The sequence below is a fragment of the Dromiciops gliroides genome, chromosome 3 (assembly GCF_019393635.1).
Source record: "Dromiciops gliroides isolate mDroGli1 chromosome 3, mDroGli1.pri, whole genome shotgun sequence".
NCBI lineage: Eukaryota > Metazoa > Chordata > Mammalia > Microbiotheria > Microbiotheriidae > Dromiciops > Dromiciops gliroides.
Genome location: NC_057863.1, coordinates 254878637 through 254891026, shown reverse-complemented (window position 1 = coordinate 254891026; position 12390 = coordinate 254878637). Strand labels below are relative to the sequence as shown.

The window sequence follows — 12390 nt, the reverse complement described above, 5'->3', positions numbered from 1 at the left end:
ACAGCCATCTGGGTCCAGTGGCAAAATATACATCAGGACCACTGGACATGACCCTGGACATTTAAGGTAATTGGGGTTAAGTGGCTTGCCCAGGGTCACACAGCTAGCAAGTGCCTGAGGTGAGATTTGATCTCAGGTCCTTCTGACTCTAGGACTGGTGGGTTATCCACTGTGCCACCTAACTGCCCCAACTACCTTAATCTGGCTACCTAACAAAGAATATGTCTTTTTAATTAGAAAAACCCAGAAAAATATTGCTGAAAAGTAATTTTTTCAACTAAAATGAATTTTATGAAAACAATTATAGAAATAAAGTATTCCTAATCTGTAATATGTCAGATGTATAATTTTTCTTCTTTCTCCAATTTTAAAGTATATTTTTCCAACGGACTTTACATTGTTTCAACCACATCCTTTCTTTTCTCTAGGCTATTCCATTCACATTTATTACTTTTGAGATTATATCCAGAAGATATTGAAAAGGGCCTACCTATAATGAAAAGAGATATGGAACTAGGAATTCAAAGAACCATACCAGCCTTTCCCCTGTATATTTATTTTTGTGAGGCAATTGGGGTTAAGTGACTTGCCCAGGGTCACACAGCTAGTAAGTGTCTGAGGTCAGATTTGAACTCAGGTCCTCCTGAATACAGGGCTGGTGCTTTATCCACTGCACCACCTAGCTGCCCCTCCCCTGTATATTTTTTATGTTTCCCAGTGAAGCCCTACATTTCTTTTGTTTTGTTTTGTTTTTTGTGGGGCAATGAGGGTTAAGTGACTTGCCCAAAGACACACTGCTAGAAAGTGTTAAGGGTCTGATGTTGGATTTGAACTCAGGACCTCCTGAATACAGGACCAGTGCTTTATCCACTGCACCACCTAGCTGCCCCCCCCACACCTATATTTCTTTTAATATATCTGGAGAATAAGGCATAAATGTCAGGTGTGGGCCAAGTCATCTGTATTAGGTGGACTCTTTTATTTCTTTTTATGTCTTTAAAAATACTCATTGTGTACTCATGTATAACTTTTTTGAATTGCTTGAGTTCTTGGGGGGGTGGGGAGGGAGGGAGGAAGAGAAGTTGGAACACAAAGTTTTAAAAAAATCGATGTCAAAATTTGTTTTTACATGTAATTTGGAAAATAAAATTCTAAATGAGAAAAAATACTCATTGTTATGGGGATAACTTTATTGGGGAGGAAGAGGTACGGTTAACTATAATGGGAAGGATAACTATGAAATTGTACAAAACAGAAGACATCAACAAATACTTAAAAAGAAAAGAAAGGGGCAATAAGAAAATTAAAGATAGTTATATTCCCAGCATCTATTACATGACTGATAGAATTATTAGGAGTTGACATCTGTTTTGTAATTATTGTCCATTGCTGGGTTATGATTTAACTGTCAGAAGTAAAGATTATGCTAATCACAATCCTTTCATGCCTCCATAATTAATTCATTGTCCCACTTACCTCAGCAGCTTTTCTAAAGCTTTTCATCCCTCCTCAAACCTCCTGTATATAGCTCCTCCATATCTCATCTAACACTGCTACCATCTGAGAGCAGTCACCTCATCCTTCGACAATTGCACTAGCCTGTTGTCTGTTCCCTCTGACTCAGATCTCTCCCCAATCCAATGCATCTTCTACTTTGCTTTCCAAGTGTTCCTCTTAGAAAGCACAGGTATGACCATGTTACCCCACCCCTCTTATTCAGTCAATTCTAGAGGCTCCCTTTCACTTCTAGTATCAAATATAAAATCCTCTGTTTGGCATTCAAAACTCTTTGTAACCTGGTCCCTTTCTATATTTTTAGTCTTAAGACTTTCACTGTTCCCCTACCCCTGTGTGCTCTGTGAGAATACTACTAGCCTCCATATACTTCCTTGCACAAGACATTCTATCTCTAGGCTCCAGACATTTTTCCTGGCTATTCCTCATGCCTTTAATTATCTCCCTCCTATTCCCTGCCTAGTGGCTTCTCTAGTTTCTTTCAAGTCCCATTTATAATCCCATCTTCTACAGGAAGACTTCCCTAATCCCCTTTAATTCTAGTGCCTTCCCTCTGTTGATTATTTCCAATTTATCCTGTATATAGCTTGTTTGTGGTTGTCTCCCTCATTATATTGTATTTTCCTTTAAAGGAAGGTCTGTTTTCCCCCTTTCTTTGCATCTTTAGCTTTTAGCACAGTGCTTAATAAATGCTTATGGACGAAATGATCTAAGGCTAGAAGCAAGTTCTCTCAATGAAGGAGCTTTGCTTTGATATTGTGAGTTAGTCTGAGAAAAGATCCCCAAATTAATTACGGTCAATCATTCCATCAGTAAATTTTACTATGGGCCTACTATTTTCCAGATACAAAAAGAGTCAAAAGATTGTTATTTCTCTCAAGGAACTTACTGTCTAATAGACAAGACAAGAAGAAAATAACTACGTATAAGCAAGATATATAGAAAAAAAATTTGGAGCTAATCTCAGAGGGAAATCACTGGAATTAAGAGTAATTGGGAAAGATTTCCTGTAAAAAATGAGATTTGTTTTCTCTTTGACATTCTGTTCTCACTAGTTTTTGGGGACATTATACTTTCCTGGTTTTCCTTCTACCTATATGACCACTTCCTTGTCTCCTTTGTTAGATCTTCCTTGAAATCTTGCTCTTTAACTATAGATATACTTAAGGTTCTGTCTATGACCCTCTTCTCTTCTCCTTCTATACTACTTCATTTGGGGATTTCCATGCTGGGAATTCTCAAACCTACCTATCCTACTTCAGTATCTCTGCAGACCTTCAATCTCACATCTCCAACTGCCTTTCAGACATCTCAGACTGGATGTCCAGTAGATATCTTAAACTCAATTCATCTGAAATGGAACTCATTTTTGTCTCCAAATCCTCCCTGGCTGTAGAGAGCAACACCATCCTCCCAGTCCCTCAAACTTACAAACTAGGAGTCATCTTGGATTCCATATTATCTCTCATTCTCATATCCAAGCTGTTGCCAAGGCCTGTCAATTTCACCTTTGGAACATTTCTCAAATATACTTCTCTCCTTTGACACTGCCACCACTCTAGTGCAGGCTCTCATCATCTAGTGCCTGTATTATTGTAATAGCCTGCTGGTGGGTCTGTCTACCTCAAGGGGGTAGTCTCTCTCCATCCCAATTCATCCTCCATTCAACAACTGAAGTAATTTTCCTAAAGGGCAGGTCTGATCATGTCCCCCTCTCCAACCCCCAACCTTACTCAATAAACTCCAGGGGCTTCCTATTGCTTTCAGGAATAATTAAAAATTGCTTTGTTTTGCATTCAGAGCCCTTGATAACTCAGCCCCCTTTTCAGTATTCTTTCACTTTGCTCCCTGACATATACTCTTTGATCCAGTGTCTGGTGTCCACTCCATCCCTTGCCTCTGGCTGTCACCCATGCCTGGAATGCTCTCCCTCCCTCCACTCCAAATACTGACTTGTCTGGCTTCCTTCAAATCTCAACTAAAATCTCACATTCTATAGGAAGACTTCACTAAGTCCTCTTAATTCTAGTGCCTTTCCTCTTTTAATTATTTCCTATTTGTCCTTTATATGACCTACTTTTTTATAATATGTCTGTTCGTGTGTTGTCTTTCCCGTTAGATTATAAGTTCCTCATGGGCAGGGACTTTTTACTCTTTGTATTCCCATCACTTAGCATAGTACCTGGCACATAGTAGGCACTTAGTAAAAATTGATTGATTGATTGATTGTTACTGGCCATCTGGTTTGAGATGACTGAAAGACAGTTGGAGAAATACCTCTGCCCTCTTACCTAGTGTTCAGCAGAGATGAATGGCAATAGAAAAGCTTTACTACCTGCTGCCTAGAAAACCCGTGTTGCCCAGCCAAGTAAGTAGATGAGAAAATTGAGGTAAAGAGAAGTTAAAAAATTTGTCCACATAAGTGTGTGAGACAGAATGTGCACCCAAATCTTCTTTCCTCTAAGTCTAATGCTCTTTCTCTTATAACATGATACCTCTTTCAGAGGTTAGATCACAGTGTTTGAATAAACCTGGACAAAGTAGAATCCTTAAAGAAATGAACACTGGAATTTTTTTTTTGGGAGGGCAATGAGAATAAAGTAATTTGTCCAGGGTCACACAGCTAGTAAGTGTCAAGTGCCTGAGACCAGATTTGAATTCAGGTCCTCCTGAATCCAGGGCCAGTGCTTTATCCACTGTACCACCTAGTTGCCTCTGAACACTAGAATTAAAAAAAAAAACTTTTTAACATTAATTATTTCCTGTTGGAACCTGTTTTTGTAATTGTAATAGGAGTCAATGGTACTGTTTAGTTTCATATACCCACAATGTTTTATGTATAAGGTTATTTTATGTACAAGGTTCTATTAATATAAATGGTTTTCACATAGTATTCCACAAAACTCAGTGGTTCCATGGAATGTAGAGTCATAGTTCAGCCCCCTTGCTTTGGTAGTTTAGGAAAATGAGGCCCAATAAGATTTAATTTCCTTCCCATCTAGATCTTTCTCACATAATAAAAATATGATGAGGTATCTTTTATAGAAATACAATTATAAAATATGAAATATGTAATTACTCATCATATTTATGTAATGAACACAGAACTCAATTTTCAGGCTGCTTCCAAAACACTTATTCTAACATAGTGTCATGTCAAGACACAATAATAGTTTCTTGAAAAGTACAAAAATAAGATCCCATAGGATAAATCACAAATATATTTTTAAATTTAGTATTTTAGTGGTATATGAATGTAATGGAATACTATTGTGCTGTAAGAAATGATGAGTAAGGGCAGCTAGGTGGTGCAGTGGATAGAGCACCAGCCCTGGATTCAGGAGGACCTGAATTCAAATCCGGCCTCAGACACTTAACATTTACTAGCTGTATGATCTTGGGCAAGTCACTTAACCCTCATTGCCCTGCCAAAAAAAAAGAAGAAGAAAAAAGAAATGATGACCAGCAGATTTCTGAAAAACCTGGAAAGACTTACATGAATTGATGCTGAGTGAAATGAGCAGAACCATGAGAACACCATACACAGTAACAACAACACTGTGTGATGACCAATTGTGATAGACTTAGCTTTTCTCAGCAATACAATGATTAAAGACAATGCCAAAAGACTCATGATGGAAAATGCTCTCCACATCCAGAAAAAGAACTATAGTGTATGAATGCAGATTAAAGCCTACTAGTTTCACTTTTGTTGTTGTTGTTTGTTTCTTCTTTCTTGTAGTTTTTCCTTTTGTTCTGATTTTTCTCTCACAACATGATTAATGTGGAAATATTTTTAACATGATTGTAATGTATAACCTATGTCAGATTGCTTTCTGGCTTTGGAAGGGGGAGGGACAGGAAGGAGGGAGAGAGAAAAATTTGGAACAGAAAATCTTACAAAAATGAATGTTGAAAACTATATTTACATATAATTTTTAAAAAGGCTATTTAAAAATAAATTTAGCAGTTTATTTTCCCCAATTACATGTAAAAATAAATGAGTAAAAACAAATGAGTTCCAAATTCTCTCCCTCCCTCCTTACCAACCCATTTAAGAAGGCAAAAAATTCATATAGGTTATACATGTGTAATCACAAAAAGCTTATTTCCATATTGGTAATGTGTAAAATAAAATATAGACCAAAATCTAAAAAATGAAAAATAAAGAAAGTAAAAGAAGTATGCTTCAATCTATATTCATTCTCCAGCAGTTCTTTCTCTGGGGATAAATAATATTTTTCATCCTAAGTCCTCCAGAATTGTCTTGGATCATTGCTGAGAATAGTTGTCATTCACAGTTGAACATTTTATAATATTGCTATTACTGTGTACATTTTTCTCCTAGTTCTTCTCATTTCACTTTGAATCAGTTCATGTCTTTCCAGATTTTCCTGAGAGCATCTTGCTCATCATTTCTTATAGTACAATATAGTACAATTCCACCATAATCACATACCAACATTTGTTCAGCCATTCTCCAATTGATGGATATCACCTCAATTTCCAATTCTTTGCAACCAGAAAAGAGTTGATATAAGCATTTTTATACATGCAGGTCCTTTTCCTTTTTATTTTTTATCTCTTTTAGGATACAACCATAGTAGTGGTATTGCTAGGTCAGAGGATGTGCATGGTTATGCAGACCTTTGGGCATAGTTCCCAATTGCCCTGCATAATAGTTGAAGCAGTTCACAACCCCACCAACAGCGCATTAGTGTCTGAATTTTCTGAAATCCCCTCAATCATTTGTCATTTTCCTTTTCTATCCTATGTCAATATAGTGGGTATGAGGTAGTACTTCACATTGTTTTAACTTGCTTTTTTCTAATCAATAGTATTCTAGAGCATTTTTCATACAGCTATTACAGCTATAGACAGCTTTGATTACTTCACCTGAAAACTGAGTGTTTATATTTTTTGATCATTTATCAATTGGGGAATGGCTCTTAATATCATTTATTTGACTCCTTTCTCTATATATTTGAAAGGAGGCTTTTATCAGAGAAAAGCTTCAAAAATATCTTTCACAGTTATGATTGCTAACTGTATATTCCTGCATTCTGTTCCCTCCCACCCCATTTACTCTGTTCTTTCTCTCCTTTCACTCTGTTCCTCCTCAAAAGGTTTTTCCTTCTGACTTCCACCTCCCACAATCTGTCTTCTTTTGCTTTTATGAACATCTCCACCTTCTCCTTCCCTTCCCTTCCTATTTTCTTATAAGGTAAGATAGATTTCTATACACAATACCATTCCAATGAGAGTAAGTTTCACTCACTCTCCAACCCACCTCTACCTCCTCCATCTTCCCCTTCACTGTAAAAACTCTTTGACACCTCTTTTATGAGAGATAATTTACCACACTCTACCTCTCCCTTTCCCTTTCTCTCAGTGCATTCCTTTTTCTCACCCCTTAATTTTTTAAATATCATTCCATCATATTCCACTCACACCTGTGCCCTCTGTATATGCTTCTAACTTCCATAATCATGAGAAAGTTCTTGTGAGTTACAATTATCATCTTCCCATGTAGGAATGTAAATAGTTTAACCTTATTAAGTCCCTTATGATTTCCCTTCCCTGTTTACCCTTTTATGTTTGAAAGTCTTCAATTTCATTAAATTTCTAGTTTTTACACTGAAGGATTATCCTCAGTTTTTCTGGGTATGTGATTCTTGGTTGTAATACTAGCTCCTTTGACCTCCAGAATATCATCTTCCAAGCACTCTGATCCTTTAATGTAGACCCTGCTAAATCTTGTGTTATCCTGAGTATGGCTCCATAACTGAATTGTCTCTTTCTGGCTGCTTGCAATATTTTTTCCTTAACATTCAGAGCTCTGGCATTTAGCTAGAATATTCGTAGAAGTTTTCATTTTGGGATCTCTTTCAGGAGGTGATCTGTGGATTCTTTCAATTTCTATTTTACACTTTGGTTCTAGAATATCAGGGGAGTTGTCTTTGATAATTTCTCTAAAGATGATGTCTAGACTCTTTTATTGATCATAGCTTTCAAGAAGTCCAATGCTTTTAAAATAATCTCTCCTGGATTTACTTTCTAGGTCAGTTGTCTTTCCAATGAGACATTTCACATTTTTATTCTTTCATTTTTTTGATTTTGTTTTATTCTTCCTTCCTTCCTTCCTTCCTTCCTTCCTTCCTTCCTTCCTTCCTTCCTTCCTTCCTTCCTTCCTTCCTTCCTTCCTTCCCTCCTTCCCTCCCTCCCTCCTTTCTTTCTTTCTTTCTTTCTTTCTTTCTTTCTTTCTTTCTTTCTTTCTTTCTTTCTTTCTTTCTTTCTTTCTTTCTTTCTTTCTTTCTTTCTTTTTGTTGAGGAAATTGGGGTTAAGTGACTTGCCCAGGGTCACACAGATAGTAAGTGTTAAGTGTCTGAGGTCGGAGTTAAACTCAAGTCCTCCTGACTCCAGGGCCAGTGCTCTATTCACTGCGCCACCTAGCTGCCAAAATTTTATTGTTTCTTAATGTCTCAAGGAATTATTTTCTTCATTGAGATTTTATACTTTCTTTTCCATTTGGCCAATTATACTTCTTACTGGAGTTCTTTTCTTCAGTGAATTTTTGTGCCTCTTTTTCCATTTGGCCAATTTGGCTTTTCAAGGCATTCTTCTCCTCATTGGATTTTTGCAACTCTTTTTATCTGTTTTTTTCTTGTGCGGTAATGAGGGTTAAGTGACTTACCCATGATCACACAGCTAGGAACTGTCAAGGGTCTGAGTCCAGATTTGAACTCAGATCTTCTTGAATCCAGGGCCGGTGCTTTATCCACTGCTCCACCTAGCTGCCCCCTCTTTTTTTTTTTTACCATTTTTACCATTTGTCATAGTTTGGTTTTTAAGGTGTTATTTTCTTCAGTATTTCATGCCTTCTTTATCAAGCTGTTGAATCTTTTTTTCATGATTTTCTTGCATCCCTCTCATTTCTCTTCTCAATTTTCCTCTACCTTTCTTTCTTGATTTTCAAAATCCTTTTTGAGCTCTTCCAATGGCCCAGGACCAATTCATATTTTTCTTTGAGGCTTAGGATGTAGGAGCTTTGACTTGTTTTCTTGTTCTCAGTGTTTGTTTGTTTGAATCTTTTTTGTCACCATAATAACTTTCTATAGTCAGAATTGTTTTTCCTGTTTTTTGCTCATTTTCCCAGCCTATATTTTGACTTTTAACTCTTTGCCAATGTGGGACTCTGCTTCCAGGGTGGAGGGTACACCATCCCAAGGTTCAGGGGTTTTGTGCAGCTGTTTTCAGAGATATTTTTATTTTTATTTCTTTCAAGGTGATATGATTAAAGGAAAGGTGTATTAACTACTCTCCTGCCCTGCATTCTGGTTTGTAACTGACCACAAGCACTATTTTCTTTCCTGGAACAATTATGAGGGTCTCAATTCCCCTGTGTCCACAAGTTCTGGTGTGCTAGTGTCCCTTCTTTCCATAGAACTGCCACCCAGGACTGCAACCTCGATCTGAGTATGAGCAAAGCAACAGATACCTGCCCCCAGCACCAGCAAAGAGATCTCTGTAATCTTTTGATCAGTTTTTCTGCCCCTTACCATTTGTGGGCTAAGAGCTCTGAAAGCATCTGCTGTATTTGCTGATTCAGTTACTCTCAGGGCCTGTTTCTGGTTTGCTGAGGCCCAGTCTGCCCTGGCACAGCCTGTACTGGACTGTGCTCCACTCTTGCCCTGGTACAACAAACCTTTCCTGCCAACCTTCTAAGTTTCCTTGGGCTGGAAAATTGTTTCACCCCATCTTTTTGTGGGTACTGCCACTCCAGAATTTATTTGTGGCATTATTTAAAGGTGTTCAGAGGAGTTTGGGCGAGAGTTAAGGCAAGTTCCTGCCTTTTCTAAGCAATCTCTCCACTCCAACCTGCCTTAAGTCATCAATTTAATAGCTAGCATTTATCAGTCTGTTGGTTGTACAAGATAATATTACAGTAGTCACATTTTAGGGATTTAAAATAATTTGTTAGCTTTCATACAAAAGTTAAAGTTAAAGAATGAAGGAATTCTGCATTCCAACTGTTCTCTTATATTTATATACTTTAAATGAGATTTTGTTTTTAGTACTAGCTAGTTGTTGATTAGCAGACACCATGGTTCAAGTATTATCTGACTGCCAATAACAAATCTTCCCTTTATTTTGTGCTTTTATTATTATTTTTTGTGGCAACTACTGTAAGAAAATAATGGAATTTGCTAAACACCCAAAGGCCCCTGATTGATTTGGACTGATTAGATTGACTGAGAAGATTGACTTTGCTGATTAACCCACTTAATGTTAATTCAATTAAAGCCACACCTGGCTGACTCCCAAAAGGGAGTGTTGTCAGAGGCTGTGGACTATGACATTAATATGAGACCACCCTCAAGTCCAGTGAACCAATGGATTTGGGTGATTCTAACCAATCGGCTTGAAGAAGTATATAAGGGCTGCCTCCTCCTGGGAGACACAGGAAGTGCTGCTTCCTTTCTCTGAGTTCTTGCTTGGACAACCTTGGTGGAGGAATACTTGGGAGAAGGAGATCAGGTAGATAGTCTTACCTATGTTTCTGAACTCCCTGTGTTCTCTCTTTATGCTTAATGCCCAAAGACTGGTGCTAAAGGTTCTAATTTATAAGTAAACCCTAGCTAGCTTTCCGTACACTTGGGACAGAAATAGGCTTCCACACATTTAGTTTTACTTATCACACTAACCTTCCACAATGTATTTGACACATTTCTGGCATATTTTCTTAACATTTTATTACTTTTCTATCTGTCAGCTAACACAAGTACACATAAGAAACATTTCCAATGCTTTATACCTCAGCTGTCAGAAAAAAGCAAGCAAGCAAGCAAACAACAAAATCCCCCACAAAGAATTATGTTAACCTTATAACTTTTGCCTCATGTTTAAGGGTAAGAGAAAATACTGTCTCATTAAAAGAGTGAATTATAAACTTAGATGTTATTAATAAATTTTACTTTCAGAAGAAAATTTGATCACTAGCCAACTAATATTTCCCATGCAATTATGGAGGGCCAGTTATTACTATAATACTGAATTTTTTAAAATCTCCCAAAGGGTAGCCATTGTAATGACCAATCAGAGACATATTAGGCCTTAGCTTTCTAAGCTTTGAGAGCAACAAGGATTCTGTTCTGTGAGGAACTCAAAGCCATCACAGAGTCTGAAGACATAACAAAGGAATCATGGAGCTTTAAAGAGATTGTGCAAGCTAAGTGCCTGGCCTATAGGCAGAGTATCTTCTGGAATGGGTACCCCTAAGGATTTAATCACCACTTCCTTCTTCCAAGCCTGCAATCTCAGAACTGTAAGTCACATGGGGTTTCTGGAAATCAGAGGGAGTGCAGGGTCCATATAACTCTGTGCTCAGCCATTGAAAAACCCTAGAGGGTGAGGGCCCTTATTACCTAGTAATTCCCCATACTATGTTGGACTGTACCATACTGCTGCTCCATAAACATATGATCCTGTGACTCTTTTTTCTTTTTGGCTGGGGATGTGGGGGGCGGGACGGGGTTAGGACTTGAATCGCTCTTTATTTATACAGAGTACTGGTAGCTCATAGGATGGTGCTCCAGGACACTGTGTTACATAATGTAGAAGGAACAGCAGGCAGGCAGGATTGTGGTCTCAAGGGGAAAGCTCAGTCCTTGGAGTGGCTGCCAGCACAGAACCGGTCCAAACTGTATGCTATAAACATGGGAGGGGCAGGTGCCTAACAGCACCCCCCCCCCCCGCAAAAAAAACCAAAAAACAAAAAACAAGAAAAAAAACCCCAAAACCAAAAAACAGTCTAGAATCAAAGCAGTGCCCAGGCCACCTCTGCCCAACCCCCTTCACTACTTTAAACAGGGGCCACCTTCATAACTGGGAGGGGGCAGCCATATACAGCTATATATCTATATTCTCTTCCCCCAGCTACAGACAGACAGACAGAGCAGCCCCCAAGGCACTAGCTAGCATTTGGGGGTAGCACGGAGAGTTGATGTGTACAGAGTTGGGATAAATGAAAATTCCTGTTCTGCCCCAGCCCTGGGTGGGCAAAGTCCTTAGTTTGGCATTGATCTAAGCCTACCACTCCTGCTCTGGGTCTTGGGGAAGGGGCCCAGAGAGGGGATAGTTAGAGGAAGTTTTATAGTTCTGGTATAGGGGACTGGGCTGCCCCCCCTCCATAGCTGCTATCTTCCTAGGGTGCAGGATACTCCCTGCCCCTTTTTGCTCAGTAGCTTAAGGTCTCTTGGGAGGCATAAATCGTGTAGAGGAAGCCATCTTCATCCTTTTTCTGCTCATAGATCTCTGAGATGGGTGTGGAGATGCGGACCACGCTGTGCTGGTTCACCAGCAGGAAGAAGGCCTGAGGGGGGTTAAGATGGAGTCTTCAACAGATAATCTTCACTAATTCTCTCATGTTGACATTATCAGGGACAACAAACTTGGTCTTGTCCAGGACCAGCAGCTGTTTATCTCCCTCGTATCTCAATGTTCACTAGAATCTTACTGGGGTGCTGCACTTCCTTGCATCTGTTGGCGAAGCTTTGCTGCAGCTTGAAAGGCCAGTCAGAGGGCATCGCACTGGGGTCCTGGGTTGGGCAGGGGTGGGGTAGGGTGGGAAGTTCAGGATCAGCTGAATGGTTTCATTGGGGGGCAGCTAGGTGGCACAGTGGATAAGACACCGGCCCTGGATTCAGGAGGACCTGAGTTCAAATACGGCCTTAGACACTTGACACTTACTAGCTGTGTGACCCTGGGTAAGTCACTTAACCCCCATTGCCCCTCAAGAAGAAAAAAGAGATTTAATTAATCTATTTGAATGAAGACTTGAACAAGTGACATAGTTATTTAAAGCATGATGGCCC

The 12390-nt window shown here is 38.9% G+C and overlaps 1 pseudogene; it reads right to left on the bottom strand.

Moving 5' to 3' along the window:
• Positions 1 to 11753: 11753 nt before the first annotated feature.
• Positions 11754 to 12102, bottom strand: LOC122751149 (annotated as a pseudogene).
• Positions 12103 to 12390: the final 288 nt, after the last annotated feature.